This window comes from Chaetodon auriga, chromosome 10 (genome assembly GCF_051107435.1).
Source record: "Chaetodon auriga isolate fChaAug3 chromosome 10, fChaAug3.hap1, whole genome shotgun sequence".
Taxonomy (NCBI): domain Eukaryota; kingdom Metazoa; phylum Chordata; class Actinopteri; order Chaetodontiformes; family Chaetodontidae; genus Chaetodon; species Chaetodon auriga.
In genome coordinates this window covers 26,300,677-26,327,142 of record NC_135083.1, presented here as the reverse complement: position 1 = coordinate 26,327,142, position 26,466 = coordinate 26,300,677, and positions in this window count along the sequence as shown.

The window sequence follows — 26,466 nt, the reverse complement described above, 5'->3', positions numbered from 1 at the left end:
GAGACAGAATGTAACACACTCACATCAGAATCAAAACACTGAGCACAAACACTGCTGTGGTGTCATTGACTATTATGGCTATTTACTGCTGTGATTATCTATCTTTGCCACTTCTGAAGATGGTTTCTGGATATTGCTGTGACTAATAATTTTGAATTGTCAAAAAGCTAAATGTTTCTCTGAATCCAGAGGTCAAAATGTTTGCCTGTCACTTTAAATTCAATTTATTTTTAGCCAAAGGATTCATCTACTCAACAGCAGTGAGCATTTGTGGCACTTTGTATTCCATCTGCTGTAAGTGACCTTAAACACTCAAACATCATGATGAGAGATGATGATATTTATGAGAGGCTCTCCTAAGATGATTGACTGCCATGCAGACATTTACCTCAATTTAATCCAGCCAATAACAAACTTCACCTGTAACCTGTGGGCTAATTGAACCATGTCCTGTCTAACAGCTTTCATGATGGGTGAATGGATGTGTATAGTGGTGAAAAGCTGGTCTATATCATTATACTGGACTAGCAAGATAAGAGTAGAAAAAACACAATGTATATAATTGTAGGGAGGCTGTTATTAGTCATGACAAATATCCACACAGTCTGATGTTATAAGAGAAGAAATCTGGCACCAGTGAACAAGCATCATGATTTAAGATACAGTTTAGTTCCATGTGATGGCAATACAATTTCCATGTGTTATAATTACACACAGAAGTGACCTAATGGCTGGTGGGTAAGTAAATGAGATCTAATGGGATGAGCTATGAGAGTTCCAATGAGTCACTGGTACACCACCTTGACCCTCCCTCACAGAAGCTCAGCAATTCACTTTATTGTCTCCTCTCTAGTTTCAATTCACAGCTATAGCTTGTTTGCAGGTGACGTCACATTCTCATTGTTGCGCAAACTGCAGATGGAGGGCCAGAAGTGATTTCTGCATAGGGAGCACTATAACACATACTCAAAATATCTATGTTTTGCGTCTTTTATGATTGCTCAGATCAATCAAACCAAGAAAAACCAAGAAAGCATGAGGAACTCTTAGTGAGAACCAAATGTCGTTGTTCATAAGGGTGAAAAAATGTCTTGTTAACTGTCTGCCGTCAGGAGGAGCCGAGTTGGCTAATGGTGGAAAGGGTATAACATTAGCTATTGTTTTAAATCTATGATGATGATTTAAAGTAATAGCTACAAGCAACACAACTAAAACTTGTTAAATCAGTGCTAACGGTTTCACACACGCAGCTGAACATAAATAACGTACCCTTACGTCTACCCTACGTCTTGTTTCAAGACAATCCACGTTCTTATAAAAAGGCAATTCTGTCCCTGATAGGTAAAATGATCACATAGCATGAATATGGGTAAATTAGATCTTCCCTTATTGACAATACACTGATGAACCAAATACACTCAGACATACCACACCTCTACTAACATGGCACAATCCTCTAAATATGGTAGTTAAATTGATAAAAGGTTCATATAGATCCAGACACAGGCACATCCTGTCTCAAAACAGTGGAGAAATACTAGTTCACACGTGTTACTTCAAGGCTAAATTATTGCAATTCCTTATTATCAGATACCCCGGTAAGTCTCTTAAGACTCTAAGACTCTCTCAAACTGATCCAAAATGCTTGGGCTCGTGTACAAAAAAGACCGAGGAAAAGAGATCATATTTCTCCTATATTAACTTCTCTGCCCAGGCTCTCTGTATATTTAAAGTCTGCTCAGTGCTGTTGATTAGCCTTCTTCACCATGAAGTACAGTGTGCAAGCAAAATAGCATTTACCCCCACTTTTGTAGTCTTCTGTACACACATCCAGTGTGAAAACATTAGCGGTCTCACCTGAGGGACTCTACCCTCTTTCTAGCATGTTACACATGTTTCCTGAACCAACTGCATTTGTAAAACAAATTCTTTTTCTCTCGCAGTGTGTGCTGCTCACTCAAAGAGAACTGAGATTGCACTACCCCGTCTCCTGTTTCTTCCCTTTCTGTGCCTCAGCTAGCCACAACATCACCAGGTGTTGTGCTGTGTCCTTAACCTCTCAGAATCAGTATTACACAATGGTCAGTCAAGCATTGGATCTTTATTATCACTAATCCTTCACTACTGCATCACTTGTTCAGTGGCAGCATCAGAACTGACTCCCAGTAACACACCCCAAGGTCCCTTCAGCGTTTGTTTCTTTCTCTCATGCTTCCCCAGCATGCAACACTAAAACGTGCTTCTGTTAGTTTGCATTGTCATGCTCATCAAAGCCAAGGGTAGTGACTCTACCCAATTAATCTTGCCATCTGCACATATCTTAAGTATCTTTGCTTCCAAGCTGCCACTAGCTCTTTCCCACAATTCCCTGTGATTGTGGATGATACACAAGCCCAAACTTTTGTCTAAATCCCAATGCTTTAGTTATGATTTTCACTGTTTTAGTAACAAAGCGAAGTCCATAGTTTGAACTGATCTTATCTGATATTCTGAAACTTGGAAACACTTCTCTGACTTACTATCTGGGCTATTTGTAGGATCTACTAAAGTTGTCCAAAAATGAAGTTTTATAACTAGGTTCAGGAACAAAGACTGCCCCGAACACATCCCACTTCTATACAAGTATTTGAACTCACCTGATTCATTCATGTCCCATGTCTACGCATGCGTGACAAATGAGCATTACAGCAATTCGCTCACCTTACACCATGGACCAGGACCCCTTTTTTGACCCTTCAGACAGCAATCTGTTCGAAGTTCAACAGACTCCTGAAGTCCTCTCCATCTTCTAACATCCATCTCTGCCAGCACACTCAGTTGCACTCAGCTAAACATATCTCCCGATGCCCTTGGCTGTCAGTCTCCGACAACTCTGACTTCAACGGTCCCTTGCCTGCCAGAAACTCCAGAGTAACATTCCGTTCTTGGCTCTAAATGACTCTCCGACCCACTTGAGGTCCAGTCTCCCCAGCTACAGGCATAACCACTGTGATGTGCATTCGTCACACACAATCGGACCGCCGTCCAGCTTCAAACATATCAGAGTGGACAGTAACTCACCTGAAGAACAATCTCCAACAGTGCATTCATCCCTTCATCCACTGATCCCTCCCTCACTCCTCTTCACCACTCCAAAAAGAAAATCAAACTTTTCAAACTGCTGAAGAGCAAAACACAAGCATCTGGAGCACTTTTAGGTTACCGACGCTGTGTCCATGCTGATGCCGATGATGTCATGGCGCATCCCATGTTTGAAGAAGCCCAATCTTCCACATCAACCCTGTCTGAGGGCTAGGTTTCAAAGCTGTCTCATCCTCTCCCTCTTTTCTCCAAACTTCATAAACAACCTGAGTACAAGCATCCCTCTATCCCAGCACTGTTCCCTCTTCTCACCCCTCTACCTTTCTAATCCCATCTTCCTCAGTCACCTTACCTCTTCCTACCTTTATACCAGTCAGCACAGCTGCTCAGACCGCTCCTTCAATAGCGATACACAGTGGTGCCTTCAACCAAAGCTTGAAGCATTCTGATAGCTCGCTGTCCAAACATTTCTTGTTGTTCCTTTTCGTCTCGTCTATAAACATAAATGCTACGTTCACCTCCTCTCACTATACTACTCTGTAGTCTATAGAGTACTGTGCAACAGTACAAAATATTGTACTAAAAAATCCATACCTCACAACGTGCAATTTCAAATTTTTTATGCCCCCTTTTCATACAGAATGTACATATATAATTGATATTTTATTTTATATCTTCTATTTTTACTCTCTTCTACATCTCCTTTTTTTATTCCTGCTACTATTGATGCTGATTGATGCTGATCCCTAATTTCCCTGTCGGAGGATTAACAATCTCATCTCACACACCATTACAAAGCTTCCATTCCTGTGAATTGATTGACGCAATCTTCAAGATACAATCACAAGAGGAGCACAATAAACGGCAACAGCAGACAAAAAATCATGTTTAAAATTGACACCACATTGAGGCTACTCACAAATTACGGCACTAGGTAATACACAGATAACACTCTGACAAACAGTCTGGCAACATCCACAAAGGTTCAGACATTCCACCACAGTAAAAGATACATGGTCCAAACAAGATGGTAATCCACACAAAGATGTTTTCTCCTTTCCAGAACATCTGAAGAGGTGGTTCCCCCACCCTGAGCTTCAACTCCCCCGGTTCCATCCCGTCTCTACGTCGGCAGCTCACACTGGTTCATCATCACACTCCATCCATGGCCTTGATCTCTCCCTTCATCCACTCATCCCTCACCCTTCCTACCCGACTCAGTCATCCCTCTATAGTCATCCCTCCATCCCTCACTCCTTCATCCCTCACTCCTCATCCCCTCATCTGTTCATCCCTCGACCCTTATCCCTCCTCCCCTTCATCCCACAACCCTCTTCCCTTCACCCCTTACTCCTCATCCCTTCATCCCCCTCTCCCCTCTCCCCTCATCCCCCCTTCCCTATACCCTGCATTCTCTTCATCCCTTGACCCTCATCCGAATGTATTATCATTCATCAGCAATGCTGTCATCCATCTATAATACACATTCAACCATTATGAATCTGTATCTTATCAGCGTGGTCTTTGTTAGTGAACCACCCACATGTAGTGTGAGTGGCAGCTTGTTGCAGGCGCTCCGGCCATTTTTCTTTGTATTCGTGGGTTTTCGTGTCTTCTTCATGTTTGTTCCATCACTAGTATGGGTGGATTTTGTGTACATATGGATGTACAACTGATGAGAATAGTGATTTGTATTTTTCTTCTTTGTGGATTACTTTCAACAACTTGAGGAGATCCACTGAACTTTGGGTCCATTGTTTACACATGGGAACAACTGATCGCACTGAGCAACATAAGCATACTCCCAGTGGAAAGAGCGGAGATACCCAAGGGAATAAGGAGAAGGGGATGCAGAGGTGGGGCGAAGTGCCAGGACAAGAAAAGAAGGTACAAACCATCCATACCATCTCTTACGATGGGGAACGTGAGATCTCTCCCAAATAAGATGAAAGAGCTGACAGTGCTAACTAGACTGCACAGGGAGTAGTGGGAGTGTAGAATCATGTGTTTCACTGGAATTTGGTTAATTGAGATCACGTTAGACTTGCATGTTACACTGGGCAACTTTCAACCTGCTGAGAGCAGATAGAAAAGTGAAGAAGAGTGGTAAGAGGAAAGGTGGGCGCATAGCAATGTTTGTGAACAACAGGTGGTGTAAACCAGGGTACATCAGGGTAAAAGAGCAGTGCTACTCCAGAGACATTGAGCTGTTAGCTGTTAGCATGTGCCCATATTACCTGTCGAGGGAGTTCTCACACGTTATCGCGATTACTGCATACATCCCCCAGTCGACCGATGCAGCAGTAGCATGCGAGCTTCTGCACATAGTACTCTCACAGCTGCAGACATCACAACCCCAGGCACTCCTCCTTGTATCTGGAAACTTCAATCACGCTTCCCTGTCCTCCACTCTCCCCACTTTCACACAGTATGTAAAATGCCCCATCAGAGACAATAGAGCACTGGACTTACTGTATGTAAACACTAAGGATGCTTAAAGCTCATCACCTCTTCCCCCTGCTGGGCCGTTCCGATCACAATCTGCGGTGTGGTGCGGTTCCAGTCCCAAGATACAGTCATGTACCTGCTCCATTGATCTCTTTCTCATCTGGAACACACTGAAAGCATGGTGAGTGTCATTTTTTGGCTTCTCTAGTGCTTTCAACACAAGCCAACCATCACTGCTCAGGGAAAAACTGGAAGGACCCGAGGTAGACTGCCACCTGGCTGCGTGGACCATTGACTACCTCACCAACAGACCACAGTATGTGAGGCTGTGTCCGATATGGTAGTTTGCAGCACGAGGGCTCCACAGGGGACAGTGCTCTCCCCTTTCCTCTTCACCCTCTATACATTGGACATATCACCGACAGCTGCCATATAAAGAAGTTCTCTGATGATACAGCCATTGCTGGATGGGTATCACAGGGGAACAAACTGGAATACAGGGAGGTTGTAACCAACTTTGCCAACTGGTGTGGACTGAACTACCTGTATATAAATACCAGCAAGACGAAGGAGATGGTGATTGATTTCCAAAGCAAACAGTACAGGACTTATGCAGCTCCTCTAGTAACAGACTGCTGCATCCAGTCTAAGAAAGAACCCTGCTGCAGGTCCTTCATCCCAACAACTGTCAGACTATTTAATGCCAGCATCATTTAAAGTTGCACTGTGCTCTGTGATGCTATTTTTCCTCAATTCTACATCATAAACCCACTTTGTTTTGCACTACTGTTATCAATGCCAATATATGCTCAATATCCATTTCATCTGGTGCAATTTTTAAGTTGTACATTTCTCTCAACTGTGCAATAACAATATTTATTACCCATATTGACAACAGTACTTTTTATAAACCGTATATATTGTGCATATACATAATCCTCATATTTCTCAAGTGCAATAGTATTTCTCAGGTGCAATAGTATTTCTCACGTGCAATACAACATATGATATTAGTAGTTTTCTCATAAAAATATGGCAAGAGTAGTTTTTATGGCAGTCAGATTTTTATGGCATATGCTATTTTTTTTAATATAATCTGTACAAATGTGCATATACATTGTTGTTTTTACATTCTGTATCCTGTATACTTTCTTATTTTGACCCCTTTATGCCACTGTGCTTGCTCTTTGTAATACTTGCTGGCTGTAACGACTGAATCTATGGGATCAATGAAGTCTTATCTTATCTCATCTTATCTTTTGGGCTTTTCATTCATGCCCACATAGATTGTTGTGAGATGTCTAAATGGTCCATCGGGTTTTGCTATATGCCCAGTTGGTGCTGAAAACATCTTCCTTTTGTTGTTTGTTGCTCACACTTGACAATTATTTAAGGCTCTCTATCATTCCTACTGAATATGGTGACCACCCTGCATTCTGAATGTGTTTAATAACCTCTCCCCTTGCGCTATGGTCTTGACTATGCATATCTTTGATCCCATAACGTTTTGGTCCATTGCTGCCTTGTGAACCAATTCATCAGCAAAATTACTAGATAAATTACTAGCAACAAGTGTGTTTGTCTTGTGATGTGTGAAACACCTAATGAGTGCTAATTTTATTCTCACCCTTATTCTTCTGTGTTGTATATATTTTGTGTTTGTGAGTGTGTTTCACCTGCTGCTGCAACAAAAGAAGTTCCCAAATTGGGATCCATAAAGTTAAGTCTAAGTCTATTGTTGAACGTGAATGCAAAGAGGTGCTGTGAATCTGTAGCTGTGTCCCAATTCAGCGGCTGCATCCTTCGGAGGGTGAATTTGAAGTCCGATTACGTCATAACATTGTGCAAAGGCTGTCCCAATTCGTCCAAATTCGAAGGCTCCTCCAAATGCAGCCGATAAATGGATCCTCCTTTTCCCTGTATTCGGAGGATGCATCGCTACACCCTGCGTGGCCTCCCATATCCCAAGATGCTTTGCGCACTGATTGTTTTGTTTTTTTAACAATGGCGACCTGTTGATATGAGGAGCTCAGTTAACTGTTAGCCTTATTAAAACCCTTCATTTACAAATGTTACAAGCTCGGATGTCAACTAATATCTTATTGTAACTGTGAAGATATTCACATCAGGTGAATTTGTTCTCGTAAGTTGTATAATAGGCTACATTTCACTCCTCTTACAAGCCACAGGAGCTGTCCGGGCACATCTCTGTACCCCATACGTGTGTTTTTCCCGGGTTAGGAGGGAAAAAGTTATGACGTCGTGACGCAATCAGGAAATGCTCCGAAGGCTAGACCATCCCATTTACCGATAGTTGATGCGGCCAAGTCCCCTGGGTTCTGGCTGGGTCCCCTGAAAGATGCAGCTGCTGAATTGGGACACAGCTTGTGTGTAGTGTCACACTGAAAAAGGCTGAACATAAATTAATCACTGTGTACCACTGTGTATGGTGGAATGTTATGAGTAATGTGTGTGGGGCTGGAACAACTGAGGTTTCTTCCTCAAGGACTGTGTTGATAGCTCTCAAATCATGTACTAGTGTCGCTGTTTTTTAGTGGGAAGATTGTGATGTTACATGGATTTTTGGTTTTCATAGCACACAAACCTACACCTTACATTTGACTGTGGTCTTACCATTCATTTGTCTACGTGAGGATATTGATCCTTGTATGATACATTGATGTCCTGTTTTAATGTAATAGATGCTGGTTATGCTGACTTGACACATTTTGTGTTTTGACCACAGTCTGGCATCTGCTGAATCAAGCTCTCATGCTTTGCACTGATGGCCATCAAAGTTGGCAGTCTATCATCTCACAAGACCCTGTGTTTGTTTGTTGTTAGTGTCCATTCTTGCACCTGCAGGGCTGCCTTGACCATTGCTCCCTGTTCATGCGACTTGTAGCCTTCCACGACCCACACTGTCACATTCAGAGTAAAGTTTTGAACAGCAAACCATTGCTGCAGTGATGGAGGTAATGCTGCTGAAGCTGCCCTTTGTGGGCCTATGTAAATGTCTGTAGAATTGTTGGTGTGACATTCCAACACAGATACTTTTGCTGGTAACATTATAGCATCCAAAAGAGCAGACATAAGGTGTGTCGCCAAAAGGCACCAAAGTCATCAATCACCCCATAAGCATGAGAGTCTGTATAGATGTTTATTCTTTTTCTCTGAGCATGTTTACATGCTTCGGTGAGTGCTACAAGCTCTGCAGCAATTTGCCCGATGCTGTGTGTAGAGTGACAACAGCAAAACCTGTTTGATTTAGTCCTGCTTTGTCTCTAGATGCAGAACCATTCACGAACAACTCAAGGTCAACATTTGGGATAGGTATGTCTGACAGATCAACCCTTGGTGTACACTCCACCCCATGAACCTGCAGACAGTCATGACTATTCTCTGAGTCATCACCATCTTCCTGTGTTGGGAGAGGAGAAGCTGGGTTTAGTTAGGGCAGAACAGCGTTTAACAGTGATATTAGGCATTTCCAACAATGTAGTGTGGTATCAACCAATGCTGTGCAGATAGATGTGAAGTCTTTTGTGTGTGTAGGATATGAGCCACTGCATGTGGGACCATGAGTGTGAGTTCAGAATAGTCTACTAAATCTCTAAATGCTGTCCGCCCACAAACTGTACAAATGGCTCGTTCAGATTGGGTAGGTGTGTGTGTGGGAGCACTAACAAGTGCCCTTTTCAAATCTGCAAAGGCCTTTTGTGCTTCTGGAGTCGTGATTTTGTCATGGGCTGCCAATTGTTTACCATGGACTATAGCTGAGAGTGGTGCCTCTTGCTCTGAATAGTTAGGGATCTACTGTCTACAATATGACATCATTCCTAAGAAACTCAACATCTGTTTCTTTGTCACCGGTCGTGGAACGTTCTGTGTGAGTGAGTTGTATAATAGTCACCAGTCATAGACATACAGCACTCCCAATGGGCTGCACTTAACCATTTGTGTTGTAAATAGATGGTTTGGATCACTTTGTTTCAAAACTTTCACCCTGTCCAGTGTGGAGTGGAGAATTATGCCAACTGGTATGATATGCAAACTGAAATGGGTCCAGGGAGAGACCAGCAGGCTTGCTCTTGGAGAGTGACCTCTTCTGCTGGCTGAGGACAGGCACACAAACTGGAGGTGGCCATAGACTTGTGTGCAGGTGCCTTATGTGCATCAAAGCATCTAAATAAGTTGCTCAGATTAGTCAACACAGAATATCCCTGCCACAAGTCTGTGGTGAGGGTTTGTAGTCTGTGATGGCCTGAATACCCTGCAACAGGCCCTGTGCCTCTCTGCTCTCTCTGAAATGGCTGGTTATCTTTTTTGTGTATTGTTTGGCTTTCATGATGCCACAGGACAGGTTGGCTATGGCTGTTCTCAGACCAGTTGTGTCCTTGGTTCTGAAGACAGTAGTCCAGGCCTTCAGCAGCCTGTCAAACTCACCTTTAAGCCATGGCTTCTGGTTAGCCTAGGTGATGATGGTTTTAGTGTGTGTCACATCATCAATGCATTTGGTGATGTAGGCAGTGACCATCTCTGTGTATTCCTTAATGTCAATGTGTTTGTTGTAAGTGGCTGCCTGCTTAGACATATCCCAGTCTGTGGAGTCAAACCAGTCCTGAAGCTGGGACTATAATATAGCTCTGAGTAGCTTGTGAAGTCCATCCACCTGTGGTTATTGGGATGAATTCTGCTCAGGTGAGCTTTTGTCTCTTGGTACAGAGATGTGTGACTTAAGTGTGGCCTTTACGGAATTGTATGCTTTGGCTCCACCGTGTTTACTAATCTCTGAAATCCATTGTTGTTGACCACAGAAAACGGCCTTAAGTCTTTTACTATATACAGTATGAACAATACATTGTGTTATTTCTTATGCTGTTAGACTGTTATGCAGAAGCAGGCTCCAAGTGCTTTTTTCAGGCTACTTTGGCCTGCATAAAGATTTCTCCTCACAGTGTGTTGTTATGATTTGAGGTTTTTCTGGGTGGCGATGTGCCAAATGGCTTTTTCATGTTTGATGTGTTTCCTGTAATGTGTTAACTGTCATCTGGCAGTATGTCCAAATGGTTTGCCAGTTGAGTTTGTCCGTTTCCTTTTCACCCTTGTCAGTTCTTGAAATGGGAAAACCAAAATGCTGCCACACATCAGCTCTAAAAGTTGATGGAAAACCCTAAAGTCTTATCCCTTCTCTAGTCTATCTTCCTGACTACCAGGATTGTGCCCTCTGCTGATAAAAAAAAACAATACAATTTTTGAGAAAGCAATATATGGCAGATAGCGACACAATCCAACAACAGCATCAAACATATGTCTTTCATGATATTCAATATATTGTTCCATCCCTCCAGCTGTGTGAGCAAAAATCAGTAAGAATGAATCTGGAGGAACATATTCAGCTCATGCTGGTTTACGTAATTAACTGTAATCTCAGCAGTATTGATGTTTTACGTGCCAGATTAGCTTCATCTGTTTCAGTTCAGTCTAATATGCAATTGTTTTTTCCCCTGTCCTCCCTTCCTCTCTCCCTCCCCCTCTCCCTCATGTCAGACACACTCACTTGTCCTGAGGTGTGGAAGGTGGCTGAGATCATTAGGGGAAATTACTCATGTTGCATACCAGCTCTGATAATAAAACTGTCACAAGGGGGGACAGCGTGATGACTGCAGCACTGAAGTGATTAGGGAGAACACGTTTTCTCTCTTACTCACTTGCTGCCCTTTCTCACTGCTCTACCATCTTCTCAGTCCCTTTGTTTTCCTTCTTTGGTTATATCATGTTTTTTAATTATGCTAAATGAGAAATATTATGGTTGGATGTTTGCTTTCTGAATTATATTACTTTAGCTGTAACTGTCATATATTTGTGAACCATTGTGAGACACAGAGACACACAGACAGACAGGTCAATCAATTATTTAATTTCTTCCAGGAGAATGAGCTGTATTTTGCCATTTAGCCTGTTTATGCTAATTCAAAATGTAGGAGCCATTATTCTAACTTTAGAAGAAATACATTTGATTTGTATAACTGAGACTGCTGAAGCCTCGTTAACTTCCGCTAAAGAATGAATTTTTATACAAGGTCTGCCTTAAAGTGCCAGATAAATTAATGTCCACACTATCGTATGGACAGAGGGACTTACAGGAACCAGATACCGTTTAAAAATACATATGGAGATTAGGGGTGGGCAATATGAACTATATACATGTACTCATAACATGATACTAACACTTTATTGACAATGTAAGGGAACATATCTTAAAAAAGAATATACCTACAGTATATACACATGTAAACAGGTGTGTTTATTGGCTCCAAATAGGAATGAACATGATGTATAGACCTATATGTGTTTTGTAAGGAGTGTTATGATTGTTATGATTCTTATTCACCTGTTTTGTTTTGGTGTATCCTCGACGCTGTGTGCCATCCTGAGCACAAGGTGATGTGTGTTCTGTTCTGTGTCTTCCCGTATTACAGGTTACAGGTGGGGAGGCGTGATTGGCCGGTGCTATTACTTAAGGGGGAGGTCAGCGGACCTTCTCCCTCTCCTACTTCTCCTTCCACTACCAAGAAAGCGCCGTGACAGAGTGTGTTGCTGCCACTGTGGTCAGTGGCTGAGTGTGTGTTCGTTTATTATTATTATTGTTTATTCTTGTAAATAGTATTCTTGTTAAAGTAGCGAGGTGAACCGTCTAGTAGCTGTAGGGGAGGGAAGCTGTTTATGTTCACCGGATTTTTCTCCTGTTTTTGGTTAGGGAGAATTAGAGATTTGTGTTTTATGTTATTTTATTGTGGACAGGTAAGATCTAAGAAAATTTAACCCTTTTGTTTATTATTTTGGCTTTGCCCTCCCCGACGCCATTGCTACTTGTTTAAATAAATAAAAACCTTGCTAGACTGCAATTGTGGATGGCCTTTCTTGGGAGCTGGGAGGAAGAGGGGAGCCTTTTTGTGTTGTGTCCTGGTTCTCCTAGTCTGGGGCATAACATAAATTGGGGGCTCGTCCAGGATTCCGGGATCGCTGATCTCTTTATCTGTTGGGTGAGTTTTTGGTAGGTATTTTTGTAACTTTTTGTCCATATGTCTGGTTGACAATCTTTTGTTCCTGTAACATTATGGAGTTTAAGATGGAAGAGTTTAAGGCTAATCCCACTTTAGCTCAATTAGATGCCTGTCAGGTGGTCGATTTAATGTTAATAGCTGCGTGGCTGGTGTTGATGTGCCATCAGCTGCGAGGAAGCTGGACTTGAGGGAGCTGATCGTTAAAGCTCTGCAGCAGAAGGATTTGATTGGGGCTACAGGGGTTAGGGAGCACGAGGAGCTGCCGCCGGGCGCTTGTCCTAAGGAGTTGTTGCCAACCACCACTTTACATCAGCGGCTCCCTACCATACAACCGTCCCCACTGATCCGCCCACTGTGACTGGGGTGACGGCGGAAGAGCTTCGGCTGACTTGCCGCATAAAGGAAACGGAGGTGAGGAACCGGGAGTTGGAGGTAGAGTCCATGCATCTTCAAGTTAAGATCCTAGAGCTGGAGCGTCAGCCTAGGATGCCTCCCCAGTCCCCTAATCTGCCAGAGTCTCCACATTCTCCCGGGACAGTTCTGACGCAAGCTGGCACATCGCACTCGTGCATGTAAACTGACAGGGAGAGCTCAGGAAGTGTGCGCTGCTCTGTCAGTGGAACAGACCCTAAATTACGACATTGTAAAAACCACTGTCTTGTGTGTGTACGAGTAAGTGCCTGAAGCATATAGACAAAAATTCAGGAAGTGTGAATGGAAAGTCAACCAAACATACGTGGAGTTTGCGCATGAGAAAGGAATGCTTTTTGATAAGTGGTGCCAAGCCAGCAAGGTGACAGAATTCACGCAGCTGCAAGAGCTCGTGCTCCTGGAGGAGTTCAAAAAGTGTCTTCCGGAGCGTATTGTTATTTATTTAAATGAACAAAAAGTTGTGTCGCTTGCTGAGGCTGCAGTGCTGGCTGACGAGTTTGCGCTAACTCATAAGAGTGTCTTTGTGTCTCCTGTGCGGTGAGAGACTCCCGGACTTGAAAATAAGAAGCCTCATTCACCAAAAACTTCCCGGCATAACACACCTGCCGCGGGCAAAAATCGTGTCTGCTTTTATTGTTGTGAGCCTGGCCACCTCATTTTGGCCTGTCCAGCCCTGAAAAAGAAAGCTCAAACTAAAAATAAAGAACCATCTGCTGTCGTGCTGATTCAGCGTGGGCCCGCTCAAGAAGAGCATGTTACGCAGCTGACAGTGGAATCCAAAGATGTGGATGAGGACTTTAAACCATTTATTTCCTAGGGATTTTTGTCTGTGCCTGGAAATGAGGCGGACAGTGTTCCGATAACCATTCTGCGCCATACATGTGCCAAATACTCAATAGCTCGCTGTGGGGTTCTGCCGTTCTCTGACAAAACCTACTGCGGAACAGATTTCCTGGTGTGGGGGACTGGTTTGAGCGTTTTACGCGTGCCAGTTCACTCCATCAACCTCACTTCTGCTTTAGTGACTGGCCCAGTACGTGTTGGGGTGCGCGCTGAGCTGCCTATATTGGGAGTGGATCTTATCCTAGGGAACGATCTGGCCTTGAGAAAAGTGTTTCCCATGGTTCCCGAGGTAACTGAAACTCCGTCCGCGGATGTAACTGTCTCTTCTCCACCTGATTCACCTCCTGTTTTTCCCGCATGCGTTGTCACGCGTGCCCACGCTCGTAAGATGGGTGATTTAATAGACCTGTCTGACTCTTTTCTGTGCACGCCGGACAACTCAGGCAGCCCTGCTTCAAAAGCCAAAGGTGTGAATGTTTCTGTGACCTTGCCTGATGAGAAGAGCCTGCGTCTGTGAACAAAGAGCAGCTTGTAGCAGCCCAACAATCGGATTGTTCTTTAGCAAAATGCATCTCTGCTGCTCAGAGTGAGGAAGGTGCGTCACAAACTGTGTCTTACCTGTATGATGATGGTGTTTTGCTGCGTAAGTAGGTCCCGGTGGCTGGGATGGCGTGTGACACGGTGCGCCAAGTAGTTGTTTCCACTGAGTTTCGTTCTCAGGTCCTGAGCTTGGCCCATGATCACGCTCTGTCCGGTCACTTAGGTATCAGAAAAACATATAACAGAGTACTCCGCTACTTTTTCTGGCCTGGATTAAAAACCGATGTTGCCAACTTCTGCCGTTCCTGCCATGTTTGCCAGACAATGGGGAAACCAAACCAGGTAATTCCACCTGCTCCTTTACAGCCAATCCCAGAAATCGGTGAGCTGTTTGAGCATATCATAGTTGATTGTGTCGGTCCCCTGCCAAAAACAAAATCTGGTAACCAGTACATATTGACTATGATGTGCGCTGCTACGCGCTTCGCCGAGGCCATTGTGTTACACACGCTGCGTGCCAAAGCAGTGGTGAAAGCTCTGGTCAAGTTTTTCTCCACTTTCAGACTGCCCAAGCGCATTCAGTCTGATCAGGGATCCAATTTTATGTCCACTGTGTTTTCCCAGGTTATGCAGGAGTTGACCGTGAAGCATCGAGTCTCCAGTGCGTATCATCTTGAGAGCCAGGGCGCACTGGAGAGGTTTCACCAGACGCTGAAGTCTATGTTGAGGAAATATTGTACTGAGTCAAAGAAGGAGTGGGATGAGGGGTTGGCGCCGCTCCTGTTTGCATATCGGGAAGTTACACAGGAATCTCTTGGATTCAGTCCGGCTGAGCTGGTTTTGGGTCATACGGTGCGGGGTCCGTTGTGTTTGCTGTGAGAGGGGTGGCTCGCAGATAAACCAGGTCCCACGCACCACATCTTGGATTATGTGAGCTTGTTCAGGGAGAGGTTACACTCGGCGGTTGAGTTGGCCCATAGTGCCCTCTCCAGCGTGCAAACCAAAATGAAGCAACAGTTTGACAAAAAAGCTCTCCAATGCTCTTTTCAGCTGGGTGATCGGGTCCTGGTGTTGTTGCCTTTACTGGGTTCTGGTTTGCAGGCTAAGTTTAGCAGTCTCTATGAGGTGGAGAAAAAGTTAAGTGACACTGACTATGTGATCAAGACGCCAGATAGGAAAAAGACGTCTCGAGTGTGTCACATTAATATGTTGAAGCCGTACTTTGTTCGCCACGCTTCCACAGTGGATGAGTCCCCTGTGTCTCTGGTAGTGTGTGTCCTTCCTATCTTGACTGCGTATTGTCCCATGGAGGATTGTTTGCGTGACCAGTCGCGAACAGTGCCGACTGCGCGGCTGGAGAACTCCAAGATTCTGGCGGGGTTGGAGAACTATTTGTCTCATTTGTGTGAGCCGGCTCAAAGTGATGTGTGTCGTTTGATCTGCGAACATGTACAGCTGTTTGGTGATAAGCCTACCCAGACAACTGTTTTACAGCATGATACTGACGTTGGTGGCCACCAACCAATTAAACAACATGCATATCGCATTAATCCCACTAAGAGAGCGGTAATGTCCAAGGAGGTAGACTATCTCCTTCAAAATGGTTTTGCTGTGCCGAGTTCTAGCCCGTGGAGCTCTCCCTCCTTATGGTGCTGAAAGCTGACCAAACTCCTCGGTTTTGTAATGACTACCGCAAAGCGAATGCCATTCCTAAGTCAGACTCGTTTCTGCTGCCCAGAATGGATGATTGTGTGGATTGTGTTGGTTCTGCTAAATTTGTGACTAAACTTGACCTATTAAAGGGGTACTGGCAGGGGTACTGGCAGGTGCCTCTTATGCCTCGTGCATCTGAAATATCTGCCTTTGTCACACCAGATCACTTCCTCCAATATACTGTTATGCCCTTTAGTCTTAAAAATGCTCCCGCCATTTTCCAAAGACTGGTGAAAACGGTGCTCTCTGGTGTTAAGAATTGCGAGGCGTACTTAGATGACATTGTGGTGTATTCATCCACCTGGGTCGAGCATCTGTGCACATTGCGTGAAGTTCTTGGTCACTTGAAGGAGGCTTCACTCACATTAAACCTGGCAAAATCTGAGATTGGTAAAGCTGTTGTCACATATTTGGGGAAAAACGTGGGACAGGGACAGGTGTGCCCCCTGACGGCTAAAGTGCAGGCCATCCTTGACTTTCCCGTGCCAGAGTCTCGGCGGCAGGGGATGGGGATGTGTGGCTATTACCGTGGTTTCTGCAAAAAGTTTTGCAAGTGTAGTTGCGCCGCTCACTGCAATGACAAGCCCATCCAGGGGTTTTAGCCAGCTATGGACCGATATCCAACCTCCCCTTTCTCTCAAAAATTCTTGAGAAAGCAGTTGCTAATCAGCTGTGTGACTTTCTACACAACAATAGTTTATTTGAGGATTTCCAGTCAGGATTTTAAGTGCATCAGTACACAGAGACAGTACTGGTTAAAGTTACAAATGACCTTCTAATTGCATCAGACAAATGACTTGTCTCTGTACGAGTCTTATTAGATCTTAGTGCTGCATTTGACACCACTGACCATGGTATCCTATTGCAGAGATTGGAACACTTCATTGGCAACCACCAAAAACCCAGGACATTCACTCCATTAGAACCATCACTTCTCACAGACAGTTAAAACCCAGGAATGTTTTTAGATCCAGCACTGTTTTTAATATTCCTTTAAAACACCATGATAAGCGCACGTCCAGCACAGATATTAAATTAGCTGTGCTGAATGTGCGCTCTCTTTTAAACAAATCTTTTATCATAAATGATTTGATTTTAGACAAAAAGCTAGATGGCATTCTCCTTACAGAGACATGGCTTGGCACCGATGCACCTGTTGTTCTCACTGAGGCTTCCCCACCAAATTTTAACTTTTTATTCTCTACTAGGGGGGGCAAAAAAGGAGGTGGAACGGCATCCATCATAACAACTACAATGTGTGCAAATGCAGTCTCTTTTAACAGTTTTACATCATTTGAGCACCATGCCTTTGTTTTTAGCAGCCCTCCTATTCTCTGCATAACGGTCTACAGACCACCCAAATATTCATCCTGTTTTATCAGTGAATTCTCCGAATTCTTATCAATCATTCACACCACCTACAACAGGATTCTAATAGCTGGTGATTTTAATCTACACATAGACAACAGCTCGGACCCAGTATCCAGAGAATTTTTAAACCTCTTAAACTGTCTGGATTTTAAACAGCACGTTACGCAGCCGACCCATGACAGGGGACACACCCTGGACCTTGTCATAACTTATGGCCTGTCCGTGGGTGTGTCCTCTGTTGTGGATCTGGCTGTGTCTGACCACTATTGTGTGTTTTTTAACATCACCAGTTTTAATCAGCGGGAGGCTCCAGTGAGAACAGTGAGGAAACGCTACCTAACTCCTGAAGTGGCTGCGAATTTTATCCAGATTTTACAGAGCACTCCTGCAGAGATTTTACCAGCACCCTGTGATTTTATTGTTGACAGTTTTAACAGCAATTTGAAGTCAACACTGGACTCAGTGGCTCCCCTTTTAACAAAAACAATTAAGAAAAAACCTATACCTCCGTGGAGAAACGAGGAAATTAAGCAACTGAAAAGAAACTGCAGGAGTGCTGAAAGGAAATGGAGAAAATCAAAACTGACAGTCCACTATGAAGTTTTACGTCAACACCTCAAAACTTACAATAGCACTATTAAACAGGCAAGAATCTCTCACTTCGCAAAACTAATCTCCGACCACAAAAATAATCCCAAATTTCTCTTCTCCACCATTGATCTTTTAACAAACACTAATTGTAACAGATCTTATATGACAATAACAAATACCCTGTGCGAAGACTTTGCAGACCACTTCAGGTACAAAATTGATAACATCAGATCCAGTCTTTTATCTCAACAGGTTTTAACTACCAACATGTCTGGATCACAGGTTCTACCTGAGGAAACACTGGTGAGTTTTGCCCTGGTTGATGCGAGGACACTTGGTCGAGTTTTCTCCCAGGTAAACCCTACAACCTGCCTTTTAGATCCAATTCCCACACCGTTTTTTAAAACACTCTATGGATTCTTTGAGGAACAGCTGTTATACATGGTGAATTGCTCTCTTCAGACGGGTGTCTTCCCCACCTCCTTTAAAACAGCGGTGGTGAGGCCCCTTCTGAAGAAGAGCAATTCAGACCCCAACATTTTAAATAACTACCGACCTGTATCCAACTAACCTTTTTTAAGTAAAATTTTAGAAAAACTTGTTTTTAACCAAGTAAATGACTTTTTAAACAAAAATAACATTTTAGAAAGGCATCAGTCTGGTTTTAGGATGAACCACAGTACCGAGACAGCCCTCTTAAAGATTTTAAACGATATCAGGTCCAACTTGGATAACCACAAGCTCACAGTCTTGGTACTACTGGATCTAACCGCTGCCTTCAATACAGTAGACCATCACATTTTATTAGACAGGCTGAGGCACCTGGTCGGCCTCTCAGGTACTGCTTTTAACTGGTTCGTCTCATACTTCACTGACCGACACTTCTTTGTAAGTTGGGATACATGTTCCTCAAGAACCCATGAGATCAAGTGTGGGGTTCCCCAGGGGTCAATTTTAGGTCCAACTCTTTTTAATCTGTACATGCTACCCCTAGGGGACGTCATCAGGAGGCACGGCATCAGCTTCCATAGTTATGCTGATGATACGCAACTGTACATTGCCGTGTCTCCTGATGACACAGGGCCAATTGATGCCCTTTTTAACTGCATTTTAGACATAAAGTCATGGATGGCAGAAAATTTCCTTCAGCTAAACCAGGACAAAACAGAGGTCTTAGTCATTGGTCCTGAAGGCCAGAGAGAGAAACTTTTACCTAAACTACAAGATCTTAAACCAACACATTGTGTAAAAAATCTGGGCGTGATTTTTGACTCTGAGCTTACTTTTATTCCACACATCAAAAACATAACAAAGATAGGTTTTTACCATCTCAAGAATATAGCCAGAGTTCGCCCGTTTCTCTCTCAGGCCAGCACGGAGGTGCTGATGCATGCTTTTATCTCCTGTCGCTTAGATTACTGTAATGCCCTGCTTTCTGGTCTTCCTAAAAAGAGTATCTCCAACCTTCAATTGCTACAGAATGCAGCCGCACGAGTGCTGACGAGGACCAGAGGGCGGGAGCACATTACGCCAGTTTTAAAATCGCTGCATTGGCTCCCCGTTGTAGCAGAACTGGTCTGTAGCTGACCCTCTTCTAACCTCTTTGCATTGCTCAGGAGAAGTGTAGTGATAAAACAATCAGACTTTTAAGAGTTATTGACCATCTGGAAGGTTCACCGAAAGGTGTGAACCCAGGCAGAGACAGGATGTCTGGTTGAGAGACCTCTTATCACACTCTTTCAGGGCAACAAGAGTCACTGACAACACTTTTACTTCTAATTTACATCTGGTCAAGATGTTCCCATGGAGGTGCTAACTCTTTCTTGATAGCCCATGGGAGTTGAGGACAATAAAACTGCCTGGATGGACGAATGCCATGTCTCAAAGGAATCTCCAAACCAGATAATGCTGATGGGTTGTAAATTGAACATTCCTGAAGCAAACTGTTCTGTATGTCTGTGTGTCTTTTGCTTAACCTACCAAATTAACCAAATCTCAATGTTTGATTTAACTGTAGATGTAATTACATTGCTAAGCTCGTGATCAGTACAATAACGATGCTTTCCTGGTTTTTCTAACTTACAGAATGACGAAACTGTGAATTAAACTATTTCAAAGGTTTTCTCTGAGTCTCTACCATGTAACCATACCGCCATCTAGAGGTTCATAGCAATTAGGTTGAATGTGCTTAGTGGATACATTTATTAATAAGTAACCGTAATAGCGATAATCATTTCGGCAAATATAGTCTGCCCTTCTTTATTCATTCATCATGTTAAAGTAGTTATACCCTTAATCATCATGTTTGTTAGGATTAGTATTAGGAAATGTTACCATGTTCATTGTTTAATGTTGTCGTTATTCATAAGAATTGTCTAACGCATGTAGCGAACGCGCATGTTGTTGTTGAAGTGCCATTGAAAATTGATCATTTAAAATATATTCGATTGACCATAGTGAGAAGCAGATGAGTCCCTCGTATGAATCATTAATTAATTCTCGCTCTGTGGGATGAAATCACGTTGCGCGTCTGCGAACCATCCTACATGCGTGACGTCCTATTGATTAGACACGCCCTGGAGCGATGAAAAAGTAGTCGCACGTAGCGGACTTCAGTGTCCCTTTCAAGTTTTCCTTTCGTTCAGTTCTTCCCTTTTCTTTCTTTCTTTAGTCTAATTTTTGTGTTGAGTTCTTTGTCTTTAGTTTTCAAGTATTTTTCCGCTCCGTCGTTTTCTCAGTCTTTTTGCTGCTGCTCACAACGACACAGAGTGGCCTGATTTAATTCTGCAGAAAACGCACTTTTCTAATCTTCGTGAAACTTTCATTTTTGCTCGCCACGCCAAGCCGCATAATTTCTATTTTTGTTGTTAAAGTCTAGTCACGTAATAATAACTTTGAAGACATTTTCGACCAGCCATCGAAGAGTTTCTCAATCTTATTATTAGTAATCAAAAGCCTTGCCAAACGGCCAACAACTAACTGACTGCACCGAAGACCTGTAGCCTGCTGCTGACCCGCTGGTCCGGGTTAAAGAACCATCAGAAGCCGTTCCTCGTCTGTAACCGACACCGAAGACCCTCAGCTCCCGAGACATCCCTGTCCAACACCAGCTCTCATCAGCGGTTCGCTTGATTCGTCCTGCAGACTGCTGTACGGGCCAGAGTGACAGACAACGGCGCGGAGCCTCTTCGTGTCAGTTCGGAGCAGACCTCTACAGGAACATCGCTGACAAAGTAGGCATATTTAAGCGGTTTTGAATAAGAGTTGGTCCGTGAGGTTGAGATATTGTTAATTTGTCTAAATTCTCTAAATCGTTCATTCAACAAATTAACTTCATATTCGCGTCCCCATTTCCCTTTAAAACCTACTTCTCACTATCGCCAAACTCATTTTACCATCCTCTTGCCATAAGTTCCTCTGTGAAGTGTTTGTGTTAATTTACATCATCCATATAATCTATCGTATTATTCATGATTCATATTCATCTCATTATTGTGTTTAATAAATAATCTTTTGCATACAAGTCATTGTCCGACGGTGTCCTTTTGAGCTGGATATAAGCAATCCCTGTACTGAGAGTTTACGCCTTAGATTATCAGACTGATCTACTGTTGATTCATTCGTTCACTACATCAGCTTTAACAGATATAATATACAAAATCCCTCGTAGCTGACGAAGGTTGGTGCCCCTAGTAATATTAACGAATGTAACATTAATTTAGAGGTAATTCCCCTACACCGTGCATTCCAGGATAGATTTTAAGGTTCTTTTATTAGTTTTTAAATGTCTTAATGGTTTTGCGCCTTCTTATTTATCTGACCTACTGTTACCCTACCAACCCTCGCGGACCCTGAGGTCCTCCGGTACTGGCCTCTTAACCATACCAAAAGTAAGAACTAAAACACACGGGGAGGCGGCCTTTAGTTATTATGGACCCCGATTGTGGAACAGCCTACCGGAGAGCCTCAGTGTCGCAGAGACTGTTGATGTTTTTAAAAAGAGGCTCAAGACCCACCTTTTTAATCAGGCTTTCAATTGATTTGTTTGATTTATCTTATTCCTTTAATCACGTTTCTTAGCATGTCTATCTTTGTTATTTTAGTTGCATGTTTTAACAACATGTTTAATTTGCTATTTATTTCATTTACTCATTTTATTTAATTTTATGTTTATGTCTTAGTCCCTTGGTTTTTAGCTCCAGTGTTTCCTCATGGGGGTCCTTGGTTTTTAGGTCAAGCGTTTCCTCATGGGGGCCCCCCTCACTGGGAAATGCTTCTGGCCCACTGATGGGGGCGCTGCTGAGGGGACGGCTCTGGCCTGGATGGCTGGAGACCTCCGCACCCTGGTGTGGGGCCTTCTGTCTGCCTGGGTCGGGGTGGTCTCGGGCGGCGCCCCCCGGTCATGAGCCGGGGGCCCTCTCAGTGTGGATGGCCCCCACAGGTGGCTTACTACTTATCTTATCCGTATGGGTGCGTGTGTGTCTGTGTGTGTGTTTCTGTATGTGGTTATGGGGGCGGGAGGGCTGGGTCTTCTTCTCTGTCATTTTTAGCCTCTGTGAGGCACTTTGTGTTGCTTTTTAAGTATGAAAAGTGCCATATAAATAAATAAAGTTTGAAGTTTGAAGTTAAGGGAACTGAACTAAGATGGTTTAAATCCTACTTTTCAGATTGCTCTCAGTTTGTATATGTTAATGATGATTCTGTGTCAGCTACAGAGTTCCACAGGGTTCTGTGCTTGGACCAAATCTGTTCACCTTAATGTACTTCCTTTAGGGAACATTATCATGAAGCACTCAATAAATTTTCATTGCTATGCAGATGATACCTAGCTATATTTATCAATGAAGCCAGAAGTAACTGGGAATCAGTTAACTAGACTACAAGTGTGTCTTCAGGACATAAAGACCTGGATGACCCGCAATTTTCTGATGCTAAACTCAGACAAAACTGATGTTACAGTATGAGACCCTAAACACCACTTTCTGATAATATAGCAGTTATGGATGGCATTGCAACGGCCTCCAGTACCACTGAAGAGAATCTGGGAATTATCTATGATCAGGACATGTCCTTTCACTCCCATGTAAAACAAATTTCAAGGACGGCCTTTTTTCATGTACAAATGCTGCAGCACGTGTTCTGACAAAAACGAGGAAGAAAGATCATATTTCTCCAATATTAGCCACTCTGCAGTGGCTCACTGTAAAATTTAGAATAGAATTTAAAATCCTCCTCCTTACTTACAAAGCCATAAATGGTCAGGCACCATCTTAAGAGTTCATAGTACCTTATTACCCAACTTACTACCCCACTAGAACACTGCGTTCCGAGAATGCAGGCTTACTTATGGTTCCTAAAGTCTCCAAAAGCAGAACGACAGCTAGAGCATTTAACTATCAAGCTTCTCTCCAGTGGAACCATCTTCCAGTCTTCGTCTGGCAGGCAGATGCTATCTCTACATTAAAGCTTAAAACTTTCCTTTTTGATAAATCTTACAGTTAGGGCTGGCTCAGGCTTGCCCTGGACCAGCCCCTAGTTATGCTGCTATAGGATTAGACTGTTGGGGGACCTCCAAAGATGCACTGAGCTCCTCTGTCCTTCTCTCCTTCTCTATCTGCACGCTTTCATGTCCTACCATGGCGTGTTACTAACTTAGCTTCTTCCCCGGAGTCTTTGTGCTTTCTCGTCTTGCAGGTTCCCATGGGTAGTGGCTGAACCTGGATTGTGGATTACAGCTACATCGCCTGTCATGGCCCTGCCTGACATCCACTGCAACTGCTACTACTGTCTCTCTGTCTCTGTCTGTCTGCCTCTGTCCCTCTCTTGCTCTCTCCCTCACCCAGCCAGCTGAAGCAGATGGCTGCCCATCCAGAGCCTGGTTCTGCCAGAGGTTTCTGCCTGTTAATAGGAGGTTTTTCCTAACCACTGTCCCCAAGTGCTTGCTCATGAGGGAATTGTTGGGTCTCTGTGGATAAAAGAGCTTGGTCTGTACCAGCTCTATATGGACTGTGTCCCGAGACAACTTCTGTTGTGATTTGGCACAATACAAATAAAATAGAATTGTATTGTATTGAATTGTTTGTTTTCCTAATCCATCATTAAGTGTAAATAGTTGTACCAAATGGTTGAAAGTTAAATTCATCATAGGAAGAGTTGAAAGTTAAAACTAATAAGAGGTAGCTCATGGTTAAAATGCTTCCTCAGCGATGTGTGGACCGATTACAGCAAGGAGTTATGACGTTGAAGGCAGTGGGTACTGTCCAAGGGGTGCTGACACTACATGGAATGTAGGGGTATGTGTTGTATGATTATCTGTAAATGTTTTGTTAATTGGTAACATAGGAGTCTCTGAATCAAGATTTTTCCATAAATCTAATCCATCAATCTATCATTTACGAATCCAAAATGTAATCAAAGACCCAAGAGGAAAAGCCCAAGGTAATCTACTAAATGAAAACTACATTTGAGAAGTGTATTTGGACCACTGAACACTGACAATCCCAGGATTTTTTTTTTTTTTTTTTTTTTTTTTAATTTCCCTCCATTGTTGGGGCAGCTGTGACTCAGGAGGTAGAGTGGTTGTCCACTAATCAGAAGGTCCCTGCAGTCTACATGATGAAGTGTCCTTGGGCAAGATACTGAATCCCAAATTGCTCCCAATGCTGTGTGATCCGTGTCAGTGTGCATGTGAATGATAACTGCTCATAATAAGCAGGTGGCACATAGCCACCAGTAAAGGAATGTGTGTGTGAATGCTGACTAGTGTTGTAAAAGTGTTTTGAGTGGTCATTAAGACTAGAAGAGTGCAAAATAAATACAGTCCATTTGCTTATCCAGAAAATATATTATAGCTGTGATTTAAATTGCACTTTAGATCCAACTAAATACTGCTCATCTGATATTGATAATTCTATGTGAATATGAGAAAAATATTCCATCAGTTTATTCAGGGACTAGATTTTACAGACATTTGGAGATTTCTACACCCTGCTTCATTATGTTCTTGCCATTCAAGCACACACCACACATACTTTGGTATTGATTATTATTTTCTTCTGTTTTTTTCTAAAATTGAAAACTGTCAATATAACAGGTTGGTTATTTCAGACCATGCAGCAGTTTCCTTGACAGAAATTAAATCTAAACTGACTAGTGATCCAGCAACATGGCGATAACAGCAGATAAGGCTTTTAGACCCCAAGTTCACAGAACGTTTAGGTCAACAGATTTGCTTTTTTTTCGAACACAAATGAAACATCTGGTGCAACTAGATGGGAGGCATTTCAGGCCTACACTGGGAGACAAATTAAAAGTGGCTACAATTCAATGCCCTCGGTTCTGATAACCCACATCTTATGCATCAGTGGGTTATGAGAATCAAGGAGCAAATATTGATCTGTGTACATGTTTTTTTTTTTTTTTTTTTTTCTCTATGTTGAGGCTCCTGTCATCTTCAGTATGCACTGTGCAACCCAAAAAGGCCAGACTGTCTCCTTTGACATCCTCCCAAGTGAAGCTGATGTTGCTGTCCACTGCATTGATGTGATCCGGTCCTATGCTTAGTAGTTGGGGTGGTGTTCACATCTGAGATGCCTAAAGCAGGAACAGAAGCCAAAGCTTGCATCAGTTTCAGACTCAGTAGCTTCAGGACTAGTTGCAGACCCACTGACAACAGTAGCCTGTGCATCCTAAAAAGGACAACATTAATTTTTATCAGTTTAAGTGTCGACAACACAACTTGAATTCTGTCTTTGCCAATTGTTCATTTGTGCAAACAAGCAATCCACATACTAAATATATAATACAAAGCCTGAAAAGTTTTCTTGCAGCACGGGCAAGTTAACCACTGGATTCAGAAAATTCTTCTGGACATCTGGTCCACCTGTATTTATTTACCTTTCAAGGCAAATGTGAACCAGTAATATGACACAGGATCAAAGAAAGAGTTGGCCAAATCAATCACAGGGAACCACTTCGCATTCATTGTCACTGGCCATGCAGAAACAAAGAAATTGTTGTGTTACCAAGGCTTGGTCCAGCAATCCAGTGTACGGTGGAGGAGAATGGTCTCTAGTTGTCCACCGAGGGAGGGATTCATGGCTGAGGAAGATTTTTTTCTTCCTGGAGATATCAATAATTCCCGCACCTTGTGCAAACTGACTATAGTTGTTTTGGGATGATTATGGGTCATCTGACCTGTGTACCTAAACTTTAGTTTGATGACATACCAAACCCAAAGGCATTCTACCATATACTCACAGTTCCAATCTGGAGGACCTGATGGGTTAAGCAAGCTTATGAGCTCATGTATCATTATTATCTGTGTTGGGATCTGCAGGTTCCCTCCCTTTTTGGCCTAGAGTGCACCTTTGTTTCCCTC